Genomic DNA, 19,899 nt, shown 5'->3' with positions numbered 1-19,899 from the left:
TTATACTGTTTCTTTGCTCTTGTTTTCTTTATAATGGATGGAATCTATTTTAAAAGCACTATATCAAATTCTAGTGGATACTATTGCAGGTCACATAAAAAACCAGTAAAATCAACCATAATGGCAGTAGTGGTATGAACTTTGTGTATAAAATTGTCCCATCCTATGACTAATCTGGACAATTATTGTACAATTTCAATTGCTATATTATTTTGGTTAATGTTGAGATGTGATTTCAATCAACACTTTTCTGTGGTCAGAACTACATTTTACATAAGGAAAACAGTTATGATTGATGTCTGGTTTCTTTTTTGTGTAGGATAAGTATAATAATGTAGATGATTTAAAGATGTATTTACTGGTAGTGGTGTTGTCATTAAATAATATGCCTTGGCAATAAGTCCCAGTAAAGAAAAAAAAAGAAGTTTATACTGTTTATCTTTGTTGTTAGGTTTTGCTCTTTGTCCTCCCACTCCCTCCTTGCCTAAGTAATTGGAAACATACTCTCCAGCTCAAGATATTCAGCTCAAATTCTCCATATATTCTCTGTATTCAACTTTTTGAGGTTGTCTTATTTCCTTGTCTTCAGTTAATTATAAATGTTTCAAACTTCTGTGCTTTTACCTTAAAGTGCTAGTTAACTGATTCATTATAAGTTTCATTCAGAATATTTTACTAGTGTTCAAAGACTGAGGTTTGAATTTTTTTTCTCCTCATCCTAAAATAATGATTCAGGTATATGTCTTCAGGTGTATGTCCTTGGAAATGTGACAGATTTGATCTTGTTACATTGAATTTTCAACTTAAAACATTTTGTGGTATGTTCAGTGATTAAGTTTTTTCCCCTATTCCTATCAGCCTTTCTGACAACTATTTTTGTTGAATATATTTGAGCTAATCACAACATTTTCCTGGTCAGCCTGTGCTTACACCAGTCCTATTGAGCAATGACTTTGTTTCAGTCCTTTTTGCTTCTTGTCATTCTAGGAGTAACTGATTGTGCCTTTCATGAAAGGCACAAGAAAGAAAGTGAAGGAATTTTGCATATATCATTTAGGTAGAGAAGCCAGATATACACACTTGAACCATAGTCTTCATGTGGTAATGGAATATTTTCTGAGTGTTTATTTCAAGCTGCTCTGAGCCAAAACAGAACTGTAGAGTGGAGCTGAAAAGTGAGCTGCAGCTCTTAAGAGGCCAGCATAGATTTCTGCTGCCATCTAGTACACCTGAAATCTGCTGGCAAACTGAGCTGCTTCTTTGAACTAGATCTCTGTACTGTGGCAAACTACTGTTTTTATTCTGCTCTGTCAACTGCCAGGTGTATGTGATAGATGTAACTTTAAGTCAGGTGATGTGGATGTTTGAGTCTATGTGAAAAACATATTTATACTATGAGGGTTTGTTTTTTTAATACCCCAGAAATTTATAATCAAAGAGCTGTGTTAGAAGATTGTTGCTAGAATTCAACAGAACCAAATTATAGATCGAGGGCATGTCAGCTGTTATGTTTTGGACCTTTTTGTATATTGTGGTTTATTCCATTCTTAATAAAATGTGATTATCAAAAGACACAATGAGGTGCTGTCTATTGACCAACGAGTTTTAACACAGATTTCCCAGGTGCAGGATATTTTTCTTTTGAATATGCACAGATGTACTGCAACTTTCTAAAGGCTACATTTGAGCAGTTAGTTAACCAAAATGAATTGTTCCTTCTAAGTCTGCTGAGGGTCTTAACCAAGTAGGCGTGTATAGAGTATGCTTTACTGTAGCAGGTTGAATCTCCTCAGAAAATTCATCCATGGCAGACAACACAGCAAGACCAAGTGGGATGACCGCAGTGTCTTCTTTTATACAATAACTATGTTCACAGACTGTGTTCACATTGTGAGGGAGTAGGACTATCCTTTTGCATTTGGAAATTTAAACCCAGTTTTCTGCACTATGGAAAAAGTTTCAACTGCCAGGACATTAACTAGAAAAAGGAGAAGAAATTTCTGTTTTTCCTCTTGAGTACATCCCACTTTCTAGTAAGGAAGGCAAGATTCAAAGAACTAGTTGAAATATGTAACAGAGAGAAAAGCTTAGTAACTTGATGATGAGAAAGTTACCTGAGCATGAATATTGAAGGTTTTTGTTTTCTGAGGAGAATCTGCCAATCATCATTGTAAAAGTGGTCTTATGCCAACACAAAAAAACGTGTCATAGAATCATTTAGGTTGGAAAAGATCTTTAAGCTCATGAAGTCCAGCTGTCAAATAAGCACTGCCAAATTCACCACTACACTGTATTGCTAAGTGCTACATCTACACCACTCAAGTGACTCAACCACTTCCCTGGACAACCTGTCCAGTGCTTGACAACCCTTCAGTTAAGAAATTTTTCCTGATACCCAGTGTAAACCTCCCTTGGTACAACTTGAAGCATTTGTTACTTGGTAAAAGAGATTGACCCTAACCTCCTTTCAGGTTATTGTAGAGAGCGATAAGGTCTCCCTTGAGCCTCATTTTCTCCAGGCTTAACAATCCTCACCACTTCCTCACAAGGCTCGTGCTCCCTTCATTGGCTCTATTGCCCTTCTCTTGACATGCTCTAGCACCTTAATATTTTTTCTGTAGGGATCCAGAACTGGACACATGATTCAAGGTGTGGCCTCACCAGTACCAAGTACAGGGTGACAATCCCTGCCCTGTCCTGCTGGTCACACCATTTCTGATACAGGCCAGGATGCCATCTGCCTTCTTGGCCACCTGGGCACAGCTAGCTCGTGTTCAGCTGCTGTCACCCAGCAGCACAGGCCCTTTTCTGTCAAGCAGCTTTCCAGCCACTCTGCCTCAAGTCTGAAGCATTGCAAGGTGTCAGAATCAGAGGTATTGATGATTCCAAGATTGTAGAAAGTCTCTGTCTTTCTGCCCCATTGTTAAAGAAGAAGCCATAATTCGTCTGTGCTGCTTATCTCTAACATGTTCTGCTGCCCTGCCCAGCTCTGTCCTGCAGGGCAGCGTGTGGGGCTCTGCCCTCACTGGGATGTTACAAACATTATACACCAGAAACTACATGTGCTTTATTTACAATAATGTGCCAATATCTGTCACCTACTTTGAACAGTGTGTCCCCAGCCTAAACCAACAGAAAAATGCCAACACCACAGTGAAACATGGAGGGCATGAAGAAGGAAAAAAAGGACGAGACACACCCAATTTCCTCCATCTTGTCCCCTTTGAACCCCTAATCTAGAATCCTAAAATTTTACTTTTGCACCCGTACCACACTTAATTATTACTTATATCAAACACTTGGAGCTTGTAATTCATCCTGTAAGATTGAAAACTCTTTTCCATGGCCAGAGATCATAGACAGTGTCTCTTGGGGCTCTGTCCAGGGGGGTTCCTGACCCCCTGCCAGGATCCCAAGCTCTGGATTCCCACAGCAAGGGATTGTCTCCCAAGTGTCTTTTCTTTTTTTTATGGAGTTCCAGAAAAACTTTCCGTTCAGTTAGGCTGGTCTTCCTTCTCACTGACTCTTCTTTTGCCACATAGGGATGGTCTGCTCCTCTGCCTTTAGGATTTTCTTCTTGAAGAATGTCCAGCCTTCCTGAAAGCCGTATCCCTTCTGGACTGCCTCACAAGGGACTCTATCAACTAGTCTCCTAAACAAGCAAAAGTCTGTCTTCTGTAAATCTGAGGTGGCAATTCTGCTGGCTCTGTTCCTTACTGCTCTAAGAACTGAAAACTATCATTTCATAGTTGCCTGTGCCCTAGATGGCCTCTGAGCAGCAATCCTTCTCTGTTCATAAATAGCAGTAGGGCACCTGGCCTCTTGGCTCACTCACCAACTCTGTCAGGAAATTATCTTCCACGTAGTCCAGGAATCTCTTAGACTGTTTCTTCTGTGCTGTATTGTATTTCAGAGTGTGTACAGGTTTGTTCATTCCTGCTCTTCCTCAGGTTTCATCACTGTGAACTCAGTGTATAATTTGTGGTTTACAGGGTAGGGGTTGCAAAAACAAATAGTCTCCAGAATTTTATTAAAAATAGGTGGCCAGATGAAGGGAAAATTGTATTGGCCTCAGATGAAAAGGTTTCAGCATGGACTAACCTGTTCTTCAGCATGACAGAAAGGGTACAGAAAGAAGCTGTGTGTGTATCTGAGCTGTGGATAATGTTTCAGTCAGAATACACATCACAGTGGACAGCAAGTAGTTTGTATGAGACAGGATTTCATGAGAAACCAGACTTCATTAACTTTGCAGTTTAAGGAGATTCTTGTTATCAGTTAGAGTGACTTTTCTCAAAGCTATTAATTGCTAAAAGGAGTTACTATTTTTTGATCTCTTAGTTACAAGCTGTTTAAACAATTTATTTTCTGTGTAATCCTGTATCATTACAGAATTCAAAGCAGTGTGAGCAGAGTCTTTTTACACAAGAAAATTGTGTTCATTCTCTTTGTTTTGTTTCCTAAACTGATATTTAAAAAAGTGCAAATATCTGTCATTAATTGAATGTAGTTTTTGATGTCTCTCAACTTGAAAAGGAAGTGTTTTTCAGTGACAACTTTCTCCTCAGCCAAAAATTGTCTTTTGGAGCATTTTTTTTTGTTGAAGTCTTTTGGTTTTTTTTGCTTTGTAACTTTTTGAAACTGTCTCAATTTGTGATGTAATTCAGCTGTGTATCTCTAGATTCTCACAGTGGATGTCATACTAAGCCTGCAATTGATGATGCCTTTCAGACCTTTATTAGTGCTTTCATTTCAGTGCTTTTATTAGTACTTCTATTTATTAGTATTGTATTTGTATATCACTCAGTATTAGATTTGTTATTGTGAAGATAAAAATACTTGTAAAGAGCATACATGAACTTCCTACTCTGTTAACAGAATGAGTTACATTAGTTTCACAAGGGGAAGTGTTCTGTAATAGCAAGTAGAAAAGAGAGGCATATATAAAAAATAATTTGTGTTTTCTTTATGCAAAACAAAAGATTTCATAACAGATTTAGGTGTAAGCTAAATGATGTCTTGGTATACATCAACAATTATGTTTCCACTAAAAAAAAAGTACCTCCATTGAAATTAATATGCTTGTGTAAGCAGGTAATTTGTCATTGCTAGATAAAAACTGGCTATTGGCCTGCAGACTTACAGCTGTCACTCTTTATTTTGTTTGGCATTTTAATTAGCAAAGCTTTGTTCATTTCATCATCATTTTGTCTTTTTTCTTCCATGCTCCTCCCAGAAATCCCACTACTTCATTACCAAGCTGTCTTCCACTGTGTAATATTAAAATAAAAACCAAGCACATAGCCCTGGGATCATGCTTTCCTTGGGAGCATTAAGATTAAAAGCATATTTTATGAAGAAGACTTTTAAAAAAAAAAAAAAAAGGAGGGAAACAAAAAGAAACTCTACAAACTCTCTAAGAAGGTCTTGGTAAATAAGCTATAAATTCTTTCTACATCTAAAAGTTGCTTTGAACTCTATGTTCCAAAGGTGAAACTGAAGCTTCAAGCTGTAGGAGACTGGACTGGTTTTGTCTTTAAAATATAGAACAAGAGAGAGATTAAATTACAGCATTTCTCTGTTCTGCCTTTGTTACTTTGGTAACAATATTGTTTTGGCTGTTTTTCTAGACTTCAAATTGTATCTGGAGATTTATAGAGCTTGCAGATTAAAAGACTATAAAATAAGATATAGGAACACTGAAATATTAGGGTTTTTTGCATAGGAAGAAAACCAGTTTAAGAATGAAAAGTAAATTTAGCAATCAGAGTATATTTTCCTTAATTCTTTGCTTTTAAAAACATTCTTATTGTCTCTGTTGCAGTACGTACTTTAAAGCTAAAAAAAAAATCTGTTTTGGATGAGAAAGATGTCAAGGGAATTTCTGCATGGGAAAAACTCACACAGAACATGTTCTTGCTAACAGCAGTAGTTGTCCAATTCAGCCAAGTATAAATGTTAAATTGAATGTCAATTTCAACTTGAAATCCAATGCACATTACAATGGACTGCTAGGATATTCTTTATATTTCTGTATTTCAGTGTCATCAGTAATAGGAATAGCGTTTGATAAATGCTGAAAACATAAAGTGTTACTATTTGTGGTATATCAAGATTAAATTTTGGAGTGCTATTTTTACTAAAATTCATTGTTACAACCTGAACAATATTATCAATTACTTTCCTAATTATCATGGGTACATAAGAAAGCTTTCATGAGTTGGAACATTGTTTTATGTGATTAGTGGATTGCTCATTTTTGAATGACAGCCAGAAAAATGAGAAAGTGCAGCAAGTTATTTGTTTTCTTCTTAAATAATGTAGAGTTAAGCCTCATTCAGGTATTCTTTCACTGAGTGTGTGTGGTACTGTCACATTTCTATTTTTTCCAGACCATCTCTGTACTGCAGGGAACTATGCAGTGTACCTTTGAAAACAAAGCAAACCTAAAATTTGCTTTTGCAGCTTGGTTTTTCTTACCACATATATTAAAATAGTATGACACTGAGTAGAAATTATAGTCTAGGCCAACTGTTACAATAAGGATGACATCCACACTAGGTTTCATAACATAGGTGCAAAGTAGGGTATATTCACTTGGGGTGCTCAACTGAAGAGGACATAGAAAGAGTAAAGTAAACAGAGAAAAGAATGATCTAAAATGCTGCTAGGTAAGGAATTTTATCTTTTTTTCACAGCCAGTTAAAGTGTAAAAATTGCCTGTGTACAGATTTACACATAATCAGTTAAATGAGTTTTCTATTGACTTGTACAAATCGATCAGAGTTCATGAATGCCTTTGATGAAATAATTTTCCCCTTGCATTAAATTTGGACTTAATTTAAAAAGTTGTACAAAGCCTTTGTACAAGACCACACTTTTTTATTTTTTAAAAGACCACCGTTTTGTTCCCTAAACATGTCCTAAAACCAGAACCTAGTGTCTATCACAAGCTCTCTTGTCCACTGAAAATCATAATAGGAACTTCCAATGACACAGTTTCATCTGAAGTTTTTTTCTTATTGTATTCTTTCAATATCTTATTTCTAAGCTTATGCAAAAACAAAAGGAAGACAAAATAATAGTAGCTGGTATTTCTGGGGAAAAATGGGGTGTGAGAGAAATAAAAATTTGCTGGACATGGAAAACAGAATTGCATGAAATTTTCTATTAAAGCTGGTGGTTTGGTTGTTTTGGTCTCTTTTTACATAAAAAAAAAAAATATTACATTCTGGAAGGAAATATTGGACAAATTAAGGACTTGACTCTTTCTGGTGGCCTAGAGGCTAAACCAAAAATCTTTAGCTTAGATTTCTAGGCTCAGCCTCTTCTGTAGTCTGAATTTTAAGGTTCTCTACCTTTTCTGACTACCTTTCCAAGTTCTTCTATAAAGAACCTCATTGCTACTTCAGCTTGTTGTCAGAGATTGAATATTGTCTCAATAGTGTCCTTTCTTCATGCAGCTTCACTTGCTTTATTTTACAAACTAAAGCAACTTTTTCTCTATTCTTCCTATCTCTATGGTAGCAAAAGTGGTAAGGAGAAAGAACTCCTTAGGAATTTTAAGAGAGGTAGAAAAATGGGCAGGTGAAGTATAGAAAATTATTGACCTTAAAGAATCAATGAAGAATGAAGATGAAACTGCATAAGCAACTCAGTCTGGGTTTGGAATTTGTTTTCTAAAACCTTGGAGTGGTGAGCGGAAAATATAATTTTATCTTTTAGTATAGAATTAGGCAGATATATATTATTACCAAATTACCCATATAAATGCCTGAAAAACATACCAGGGTAGTGGAATACAGCAACATAAAAGGAGTAAAGAAGATTATTCATCTAGGTAATTTTGGGAGGCTTAGTGCCTATCCTGTCTCTCTGCATTGACAGCCCCAGAAACAGACTATTTATTTTAGTTCTTGGTGTATCACTAAATGAGATGTGTAAAAGCGGTGATGAAAATACTCCTTGTAGTGTTAAGAAGCTTGTTAATCTGCACCATGATAGACACAATTTAGTACAAGCTGCTGAAGATGGGACATTGGATGCAACCCATATAGTTGACCATATTACATATCGCTTGGTCATTTTCTGTGACCAAATTTGCATTTTAGTTGTGAGATATAAAGTGTGTGTAGAAGACTCACATGATTTTTATGGCTGAGATAAGCAAGCTTCATAAATTGGCATCAAATATGTTATAAGCCACTTTTAAGAGGTTTAAAGTAACTCAGCTTCTGTAGTGCATCCCCCGTCCCCATGTCTGCTCTTTATTATTTTTTAGTCCACAGCTGGCAGCACCTAGTTATGATTCGGCCACAGCCTGTACACATAGCTGGGATTGCAGTCTACAAATACATTGTTCATAGACACAGAGACTGAAGATGTAGGAGAGAAAAAGAGTAAAAAAATACACACACTGGAGGAGGTTATTGACAGATAAATAAAATGGGTTTGAGATACAAACATGAGGATTTTGAAAGTTTTTACTAACTGAGGAGAAAGAAGTAAGATGATGAAACTTTCCTATTGATACACTTACATAAGTGATTTATTAAGGAAAAATGTATTAGTATGGGATTTCATTCTGTTTATTTTCTCCCTAGATACTCCCACAGCATTTTTGACATTTAAGTGATGGGTATGTCTTTCCAAAACTCAGTCACCAATCTTCATGACATTATTTGCTCAAAATTTCCATTGACACAGCAGAAGCTGTGATCATCCTTCAGGATTTTTTCAGTAGTCATGAATCCAGAGGGAATCCGGAGGATAAAAGAAAACCCAACATTTTGAGGCGATTAAATGATCAGGGACTTTTTTTCAGCCTTTTAAATTCTAGACCTCTTGTGTAAGTCGTTGTGCAAGTGACCCTCACTGCGCATGGCATGCAGAGAACAGTTGCAGTTTTGTCGTTGGCATGTGTTAGTAAGAGCTTGTAAGCAGGGGTTGCTGGGTGAAATTAATTGCATTGCATTACTTATGTCATGTTCAAGTCTGACTTATGAAAGAATGTTCTGGGATTTTTACCAGTGCTGTAGTAGTTTTCTTGCAGTATTTCAGTTTATCTTCTGCACTTTGCTGGATTAGAGAATGGAAAGCAATTTACAGAAAGAACTGGCTTTGGAAAGATGAAAAAAAGATGAAGTATCTTTTTGCTTTGTGTTGTTATTAAGATTCCCCTCTTCAAAATGTCTTCATCTCAATATAGCTGTTACTGGAGGCGAAGGATTGGGAGTGGGGCTCTGGTGGACCAGCTGGAATATATAAATGGGGGCTAGTATAGACGCAACAATACTTGGTAAGTTCCTAAAAATTATGTTGACAGCTGTTGAGCTCATCTATACTCAGTGTGTTTTTTGAAGAGAAGCCAAGGAATTTTTAATCAAGGAAGATTACTGAGCAGATTACTGCGTGCTTAAAAATAGACTTACTTTTATTAGTAAAACTTTTTTGTTTAAGCCTGAAGTGTTACATTTTTCACTGAAAATGCAAAAGCTGTTTTGATTTAAAACAGTATTAAATTATTATGAATGAGATAGAAAGAGATAATGAGATGGAAAGAAGATAATATTTATTCTGTTTAATCGAAATGTTGTATAGGAATGTCAGCATAAGTAATATAAATGCATTTTAACTTTAGAATTTAATGGATCTCAGACTGACATTTCAAGGGAAACAGGATTTTCAGTGACTTGTTAGATTGGAAAATGTCTGATTTAAAGAAAATTCTTTTTGGAATGTTTTTGTATGAAGTTATTTTGGTAATCTGCTCTCTTAGGACCAATTGCTAGTCTTTTCCCACACTAATGAAACTAGGTCACTAGATTTTGGCACTCATCCAAGTTGTGAGATTTATTTGGTGTTCAAGCACACTGTCTAGAAATAGTGATGCAATGTCAGCAAGGCCACTTTTCATTTCATGAACATCATTTTCAGTGCCCTGGAATTAATTTATTCACTGACCTGTTAATAACTGCAATCTGTCACTGGCTTAACAGAGGCTGAGGAAGTGTCTGGAAATAGTCATGGTCACCCTACCAGGTGATCAGTTGCAGGACTGCTGTTTAATGTAATATTTTTTGGTTTTGATCATGCAGAAGAGTCTGACTGTTAATGAAAACAAACCAGCAACTTAATCAAAAGGAAAATATATGTAATTAGTAAATATGGCAGAGAGATTGAAGTAGTGGTTTTACCCTACATTAAACTACAGTGTGTTTGAGAACTATGCTGGCTATCTTTGAAAAAGTACAGAAATTCAGCATCTGTAGGTGATATACAATTCTTTGTAAAAGCACAATGTAATAGTATTGTCAATTAAAAAGAAATTTAGTAATTTGAATTTGTTGGTGTTTCAGGTTTGTTCTCATCCCCATCTCTACAATGTTTTTGTTGAAATCAGGTTTGTCTTTTGCCACAGGCATGGCAGACGGTCGCTTGTGGCAGTGGGTTACTCTGCAGAGCAAAATAGCTGTTAGCCCTTTTCTACCTCACATCAGCCAGAGCCCTGGAGAGACAAGCTCGATGCTGCCAGCGAGGGAGAAGAGTTCAATGGTCAGAAAGCAGTTCTTACTGTGCAGTCACACAGCTGGATAGCAATTCCTAGCAATGCTGCTGGTATCTTCAAATTTTCTGTTTCTGCTGTAGAGAAGCATCAAACCTAGCTCTACAGGGATCCCCTCTACACCCTGCCGTGAGCATCCTAGCTCTGAGTCTTTTACCTTACTTTAGATCTGACTATTTCTCCTGTTCCTCATTTAACATTCCCCACGGTACAAGCTGCACAGCATCCTGGCCCTTAATCCACCATCTTTAAAAATTAAATTTTGCCTATAGCAGTAAGATGGCTCTGATTAAAGTATCAGGCATCATCACTGCAAGTAGTAAGCCCTGCTCTTGGGGACAAGCTTTTCTAGACTTGTACAAAACTGATCTTTGAGCACAGATTAACGCTTAATAATGAAAAAGGGTTATGTAGGATTTTTTTTTTTATTTTTTGTTTCTTTGGTTTGTTTTTGTTATGAGATGATTGGTGGTTTTGAGGGATTTTGAGGTGTAATTCAATACAGCTGATCTTCTGAGTTAGGGTACTTCTTGTGCTATTTGAGATACTAAATTTCTGATGGAACATACAGCAGAGCATAATGCTGACCTGCTATCACTGCCATTGCAAACATGGAAAGAGTGGCCATTTTTTTGGTCTGAGGTTTCATAATCAGTAATGGGTTTTTTCTGAAGTTTTACATTTGGATGAAACTTGTGGCCTGAACTTCCATGTGTGAGCAATGATAGTTGGAAACATGACCATTCTTCATAGTGCCTTGGAAAGGTGGTGTAAGTGAATAGCTATTTTTATTTCTAATCTGATTTTCTCCAAGTCTTGCTGAAATGTCTTAATGGCACTAGAGGTATTTTTTAACAATTACTTTTATTTTAAAATGCCGTATCTTTTAAAATTCCAACTTTATACAGTGTACCTGAAGTCGTTGAGGGGCTAAACATCTTGTTGTTATATCCATTGAAGTATTATCTTACATGGCTGTAGTGCTGGAGGAGAATTTATGAAATCCAATTTGACGGGTAGTTGTTTTTCTGTAATTTAATAGGAAATGCATTTTTTAAATTTAAAAAATGGCAAAATGGGGCAAAAATTAGCAGCTTCTCACTGACTCCTGCCAAAGCCAGTATTTTCACTGGAGACCTGTATGAAGGGCATAGCTACTGCATACTCCTCTGTTTTCTGATATTTATCTTACCAGAATGCTAACTATATGATTTCCTTGCATGGAACGAAGAAAGGTCTGGCTGCTTTGCATAATATCAGTCTTTTAGTGTATGGAATGCTAGCAAATTTTGATGACTTGGTCTAATGCATCTTTTGATGTCTCCTTTGTTTTTAGATTCTTTCAAGTGTCTGTAAATTAAGCTGTCCTCTATTCCCTGCATCTTCTGACTGCTCCCCAAAGCCTTTGTAATAAAAAAGAGTAAAAACAAAGTAAACTGTTAGTGATTCATTTTCTAATGTGATAAAACATAAAACAAAAACCAGAGATGAACAATGTGAAAGAACATTCTGATCTAGTAAATCACATAGATGCAGGACATACTTGTTTTATATGCTTGGTAGATCAAATGAAAATTATTTGGATACATCTTTCTGTGCTTGAGACCTGTGTTTTTCTTAAAAACATACTATTGAAATTTTTTTTGTTATATTAATTTTTAAATGACTTTTAGGAAAATTCTTTTGGTAGTTTATAATGTTCATATACTATTACATTATTAATGCATAGTGTGGTCAAGATTCACATGACTGATTTTTGGGGGGAGGGGTTGTTTATTTTTTTATGTTTCATCAAGAAATAGAGAAATATGTTAATGTTTGGTGACTTTCTAAACTCACAGTTGTTTTGGCACGTTGAAACTGGCATGTTTGGAAAAATCCCTCAACCTGAATGACTAGTTCACCTGTATTGTAAGATACATAAAATAGAACAGTTTAATAATCTAAACATATGTATGAATGTTGTTCTTGAAAATATCAGTATGCTAAGGGTTTTGTGGCTTTTTTGTCATTACTGTGACAGAAGTTTTTCATTTTGTTGAGCTTGGCATCTGCTTTATTGACTGTTTCAAATGTGTTTCTATGACACTTTTGCTAAATGTCTGCATTTACCAAGAACATAAGCTAAATGCACTTTTCCCCTTCTGTCATGAGGTCACTTTTTTCACTTTTTTTTACTGGGGAAAATTATTTCGAAAATCTCTCTCTTAACTGTTTTCTTGTAAAGAGTCAGCAGGTGATGCTTCTCCCAGCAGAGCTGGCGTAAAAATAGGTCTTGCAGAAAGCAGATGAATTAGAACCAATTAAAAATAGTGGACGTTTTCATAGGTTTGAACATTTTATGTGTTGAATTTTCACTGTACACTATAAGACTTTGTTGTTGTAACTCTGCCTTCAAAATCATCAAGCCTTGCATCTAAAATTTCAGTGAATTCACATGCCTTATAAACAAAAAGGAAAAATTTAAGAAAAAATTAAAACATCTCCCAAGTCACTTCTTCTAGCCTATATGAATTAGGGAGATGCTAGGTGGGTATTAGCAGAATTATAAGAAAAAAAATTCTGGTAAATTCGTCTTAGATGACAGACTTCCCCACCATTTTTCTGTAGTGGAAGTCTGTCTCAGTGTAGCAGTAAACATGGGAGAAATAGTCCTCTTAGAAAAGATCAGTGGAGGGTAGCTACTTTGATTGGAAAGCTGATATTTTCTATGTAATTTCCTCTGGATGAGTATTAGCATGCTACCATGCCTGTAGTCAAACATAGGCAAGACAAAGTTAAATCTTCTTTGCACGTACCCTGCTACCTGGTTAGACAAGTCTCAGTTCAGACATCCAGTAAATAGGTTAACCCTAATTGTCAGGACAATTGAGATTGAAAGGCACACAGTAGCAAAAGGACCTAAGTGTTTCTGAGTTTTCATGCCTTGAAATAGAAGCCACCCTTTCCCTTCAGGCAGTTCCTAAAAGGCTGTTCTCACCAGCAGGAAATAGCATGTGGGGCTCAGTCCCTAAAAGTGGTGTCACTGTGCCTTGGAGTCCTTGTTGGGCCTCTGGTTACTTCTGTGATCTTGCTGTCAGTACAGGAGCTTACAGATACTGTGACATCCAAAAGCACTTTTCAGACTTAGGTATATTAGAGTGGAATCCCATGCATAATCTCAGTGATACAAGGCTTCAAGCACAGAAGGCTTTAAGGAGAGTTTCTTGTAAAATATAGAATGTAAGAGCAAATTGGTTTTATGTTCTTTCAAATGGATGTGTCTGGGTTTGGATTCTTCTTTTTTTTTTATTTATTTCTTTCTATATTTAAAAGGGACAGGCAGTATTCGATTTTGTGTGTATGATTTGCTCTGATAAACTCATGCAGGTACAGAAGTATACCATAGGTGTGCACATAGCTATTATAAATATGGCAAATAAAATCCGAGAGGAAAAAGTGTGCTTCAGAATAAATATTTAGTAAGTGTATGTTGTGTGGCTGCAGCCATTTATTTCCTTTGAATTTTGGTATATAAAAACTCATATAAAATATTGTAACAACTCTTTTATAAATAATAAGCCATAAAAAATAGAGTAAGTGTTCATATTTTTATTATTTTGTTTTCCATTTCAGTCTTCATTTCATATAAAATTTAAAAAAGGTCAGAAAGAAAAGAGTTGATACAGAATTGACTGCTTCCAATATGGAAGAGAAATGTGATTGTTTGAAGACCAAATGCTCTCTGCTATGATAATTCTGTCTGAAAATTAGCTGGTAACTATTGATCTTTTATTGAAATTCCTAAGTGTGATGCTAGGTTCGTGTACTAATTGCTGTGAGTTTGAGCAAGGCAATATGCAGCATGTACTTTAAAGTTTTTTCACCTGAGGAAATTAATAGACAGTTTTAACCCAGTTATATTGGGCTGTCACTTCCTACAGGACTGAACCCATAGCAGTGAAAGAATTCTTACTGCTTCTCTAAGATTAGAGGCAGAAATGTGTCTGAATTTTGATAGTTAAGTTGCTCAAAAGGAAGTTATGCCTAGCCAGCTTTATAACTATGACAGATGATCAAAATTCTTCATGCTGAACACTTTAAAAGTGCCAGATTTCTGGATATCCATCTCTTCAACAGAATAGGAGGTCACCTAGAGCATAATACTGTTGCCATTAAAAAGCTTCTTCTTTTCTTTAGTCTTGAAGTGAGAAATACAGAGGAAGAAAGAAACTGGGAGTACAAAAATAATAGTACATGCAGCATAGGAAGCAGCTATTGTTGTCCTTACTCATTGTTCATATGGAAAAAATAAGCCTCTGTGAATTAAGAAGGATTTAAGGTAGTCTTGGAAATGTCAAAGTTCCAAATAGGGAAAGAGGCTGATATGTTTTCAGTTCTGTTGCTTCTCCATTTTAAAAGGGGTTAAACTCCAAGTAAATTGTTTCCATGTTCTATAAAATAGGTGGAGTATGGAATGTAAATACAGATTGTATTGTAGCTACAGATTGTCTGATACTCTTGAATTCCCTGCAATACATATGTAATGTCTCTAGACAACACCTTTTTTCCAGGTCAGAGAGGTATACTCTACTCTGGTCTTTACTAAAAGTTTATCTTAACAATACATTTTTTTAATTTTTAAAACCTGAGTTAATTTGGTATGGTTGAATATTTACAAAGACACACTTTTCTATTCCTAGAGAAGAAGTGATTATTCATAATGAAACCAATGATAGTGACAAAATTTCTCAATTGTTTCCTTTTGAAAAAACACACTCAAATTTCCCTGAAATAAAAGCCCTCCAAGCCCCCAGTGTTCATTTCTCTAGAAAAATAAGTGTTTATTTTAAAAAAAGGACAAAAAAATCAGTGAAAGTTAAGTTTTGTATTTTTTGTTCTGTTGGGTCAAATAAAATAATAGTTAGACTAGTATACACTAGTATGTTTTTCATGTGCCATATATTTTAGCAGATTTATGTAGACCTCTGTTAGCTTATCCTGTCACCCAGGAGCTAGCTGCTGCATTAGAAAAAATAGATCTTCAGAATTCCTCTATCTGGACATGGTCCTGAACCTTTTCTAGGTGACCTTTCATGAATATTGGACAAGGTGATCACCAAAGATTCCTTCCAACTTTGCATTCAGTGATTCTGTGATTTTAGCAGTTTAATGAAGTATCAAAACACAGTGAAATACATGTTCTTCCAGGTTTTAATTTTTTTATTTCTCAGAATCAACATCTTTCCTTCTCAGCACAACATAAAGTAACATGTTAAATATGTATGTGAATCTAAATCTGGTTGTTTTTTTCCCTTTCCCCTGCTCCTTACATAGAAAAGGGAAGTAGTGCTTCACAGTGGTGAAGTATGATGTATCAATGGAAAAATCACTGAATTTCCTGAAAACATTGTTCAAAGAACAAAATATTATTGCAGTCTCATGCTAGTTTTCTGATTTGTTATTTTTTTCATTCTCATGTTTCCTGATGTAATAGAACTTTGTATTATCACTTCTGACAAAACTCCTACTCCAAAGGTTTCATTACATGTATGATTCATACTTTAGACTTTAAAAGAAAGGAATTTTAATCTTTGAAATGAGTATTTTGTGATTTCTACCTTCTTTCTTCTAACTCTGTGTGGTGTGGACAATAAACTCACTTTCATGCTCTTCTGTTAATTGTAATAGGCCTGATGCAGATCTTTAGTGTACTCCTATGTAATCAAGGATAAAGTATGTAAGATGAGTGCAGTTACTGAGTTGCTACCAAAGAAAATTTGGCTTAAGCTGTCACATCAGGAAGCCAGCTTGAGTAAGAGGAAGAAAAATGAATGCAGAGTATTGAAATAATAGTACAGCTACAGCTAAGGTTGGGATGAATTTGACTGTTTAGCTGAAGACCTTTTCCTGCTCTAAAAGTAAAATATGTTCTGAGATTATCTTAAAAATGTATGTATCTTACTGAAAATGTGATTGTTGTGAACAGTCACATTTAAGGAAAAAGAGATCCACAAGGTCCAATAATTCTTGACCCAGAGGGTAGCAGGACAGAAGATATAAAAAGAAATGGAGAGATACCCTGGTACGGCACCTTATCCAATTCTGATTTGAGTGCCTATGAGGATATAGATGTGAGGATCAGATTTTATTAGTTAATTTCAAAGTGTATCATCAGACTGTAGAGAGACTGCTAAGAAGGACTCTGAGACTGGTGGTTGATTTCTAGAGTAATAGGTCTTTTTATGTGGCTTTACTCTAGCATGTCTGACATTACTGACTGAGTTTCCTTGAGGTGTTTGTTCTGGGTTTTGCTGAGTCTCGTTGGGTTGGTTGTTCTAGGATTTGTTTCTGAGTAGGACCAAACACCAAGTAGGAATCTTTCTTGTAGCATATGTCTAGTGCCTCTGCAGATACATGGAATGATCTTAACTAAAATGTTATCTTTTGAAAATAATACTGAGATAATTGCTTTGTTTTGACATTCAGGAGGAAAATGAGAGGTTTTTTTTTTTTGTTTGTTTGTTTTATTTGTTTGTTCTTATCAGTTTCTGGCTGTTGCAGTTTTCATCATTCTCTGAAATAGCCACTGATAGAGGTAAGGTTCTGCTTTGCCTAAAGAATTGTGACTGAAATCCATCAAGAATGCCAAAGTAAACAGATACGAAAAAACCCACAACTAATGCAAGTTTCAAATTTTCCTTGCTTAAAGGAATAATCTCTTATTTATATGTACATAGTCTAATTCTGTCAGGGACAGTGTTACTGTGAGGCATTTACATAAACAGATCAATAAGCACTTAGCTTAGGGGAAGTGCATTTTCAAAATCATAGATCCATCACTTCTCTGTGTGATGATGTAGATTTTTTGTCACTGAGAGAAATTAATACTTAATAATATAATTAAAATTTCTGTTATTCCTGTAACATTATTATCAGATTGCAGGTTTCTGAAAGGATGAGTGTAGATAATATTTTACAGTTAATCTTTTGTGCACAGCTGAATAGATGGTAAGGTTACACTAATGACACATTTTTAGTAGACTAGCTAATAGTACTGTAAGCACAGACCAAGTGTGGAGTTTGGTTGGCTGACTCTACATGACCAAACATGACTTTTGACATTTACTGAGACAGGTCTGGCAGCTTCCACAGCTGTATACATGGTCTTTACTGTCTCTTTCCTCTTCAAAATAGTGATGCCCACTGAAATGGAAATAATTTCTGGGGAAAAGTTGAGGGGATGTTGATTTTTCTTCCTGGTACTTCCTTTTTGTATAGAGATTTAAGCAGGTAAACATATCTTTGAAGAATTTAAGCTATGACAGGTCAGCTTTAACAAAGTATAGTGACATAGTTACTTTGTTCTAAATAACTGTAGTTATGAAAAATGTTTTATCTTTAAATAACTTGAATTTTTTTGCATAAAAATGTTACTGATTAATTTTTGATCTTCAGATATGTATGAAGTAAAGTATGAGTAGGAATTTTTATGCCTATTCTTGGAAATGTGAAATAACTCCAGACTAACCTGCACTGCCACAGAATTGGGATACTGGAACATGAACTGTTCACAGTGTAGCTTATTGATTTTTAAATATCTGATTAAAGTGAATTACATCAATCACTGAGATGGCAATATAGAAATATGGAAGTGATATAATAGTTGTAATCATTTCCACAATGAAAAAGTCAGCTTTAAGAATGTGTGTGGGAGGAAATTTTTTCCCAAGAATTAACTACATTTGAATATCATTTCATCTAAACAGAACACACCACCATCTGACTGATATTTCATTTCTATTTACATTCTTTTTGAGATGTTGCTTTTTATTCAACTTTTAAGTCTTGGCCTGCTAACTTTTTGTTTCTCTACAAAAAAAAAAAAAAAAAAGTGCTTTATTCTGATGTTCATAGCATCATAATGATGAATCAAATATTTTAGCAGTTGTTTGTTAGTTATTTCCATGGTCAGTCTGGCAGTTTTCTATGTCATCTTTCACTATGATTTACTAACTTCTTTTACTGGTTGGTAAAAAGGGCTGATTTGCACATTTCTTAGCCTTATAATCAAGTATGTGTCTGATTAAGTCAAAATCTTAAAATTGACCACTTCTAAACACAATCAGAATTAAGCAAGGTATTTATTTCTACAAAATTATTTTCTTAAGATGTTAGGAAGATTTTAAAAAAATAACTTATTTGTTGTCTTGTAGGCCCCCAAAGACTTAGACTAATTTACAAATCTCTCTGCCTTGATTGATTGCTAAATCAGTCTTTTACAATGTGTAATTAAGGAAAATCCACATTGATTCAATGATGCACCATACTCCTTTTTGTGTCTTTCTAGGGAAGAAATATGATATTGAATATGAAACTGGGTGAAATCTGGCTTCATACAGTAGGTAATGTTTTGTTATTGCAAAGGCTATTGCATAATGCCTTGCCATCATAACTGATAGTTTAATAGTGCAGAAGTAGAAAGTGGCAAATTAAATAGTTCATCAGTTTGAAAACCCTTCAGCTTGAAGAAAATGGAGAAGCTTGCTAGAAATCATCTACTTATTTAATAATTCTAGTGCCAGTTTATGCTAACAACATTAAAAAAAATATATAATTTTAGTCTTCAGTGTACTTTTGGTCTTCTACGTCCATTCTGCTTAGAAACCAGACATCTGAAGCGTCATTTAAACTTGTCAATAGAACTTTGGAGGTAAGATAAACAAGAATATATATATCTATTATAAAGTCCAGACTGTTTATTTGTAGTTGGTATCACTGACCTTGCCTTGTGATGCTAGGCAAATACAAATAATTCCAAGTAATTAGAGTGGAATTTCACACAACTAAGTACTCTATAATTTACCTGGAACTGAGGTTCCAATGAACTATTTAACCAAACTTAAAATTGTAGAAGCTGATACCATACTTGTTGTATTTTCGTGAGTCTAATTAAATGTACATGTACAGGATAACTTAGTAAAGAAGATATATATACATAATATTACACTATATCTAAGTAATTTTAGTTGTTTAATACTGAAGTTTACTCTAATTTCAAGTGTTTCCTGTCTTAGAGTCATGCCATAGGATGCCTAGCTCATTTTACAGACTACTGCTTATTGTACTTGCTCTTTTAAATTACTTTAAGTAGAGGTGATGAAAAGTAGTTCAGTGAATGCTTCAATACAGAATCATTTAAGTTGGAAAAGATTTTAAGATCAAGTCTAGTGGTTATTTACTATTGAGTGATTTATTGTAGTAAAGACATATAAAAGTGATATGTGCAGAAAAGAAAGTATAGTATATTGCGATTTAGTTAGAAATACTATTCACTTTGAAGGAGTGTATAAAAA

At 35.1% G+C, this 19,899-nt stretch overlaps 1 protein-coding gene across 1 annotated transcript in view; it reads left to right on the top strand.

The window, feature by feature from the left end:
- Nucleotides 1-19,899, top strand: part of AUH (AU RNA binding methylglutaconyl-CoA hydratase) — a 109,848-nt gene that overhangs the window by 57,871 nt on the left and 32,078 nt on the right. The window lies entirely within an intron of this gene.

Source organism: Lonchura striata, chromosome Z (assembly GCF_050655825.1).
Source record: "Lonchura striata isolate lonStrDom1 chromosome Z, ASM5065582v1, whole genome shotgun sequence".
In the NCBI taxonomy this organism is placed as follows: Eukaryota; Metazoa; Chordata; class Aves; order Passeriformes; family Estrildidae; genus Lonchura; species Lonchura striata.
Note: the sequence above shows the minus strand (reverse complement) of the source record. Positions and strands in the feature narration are given on the sequence as shown.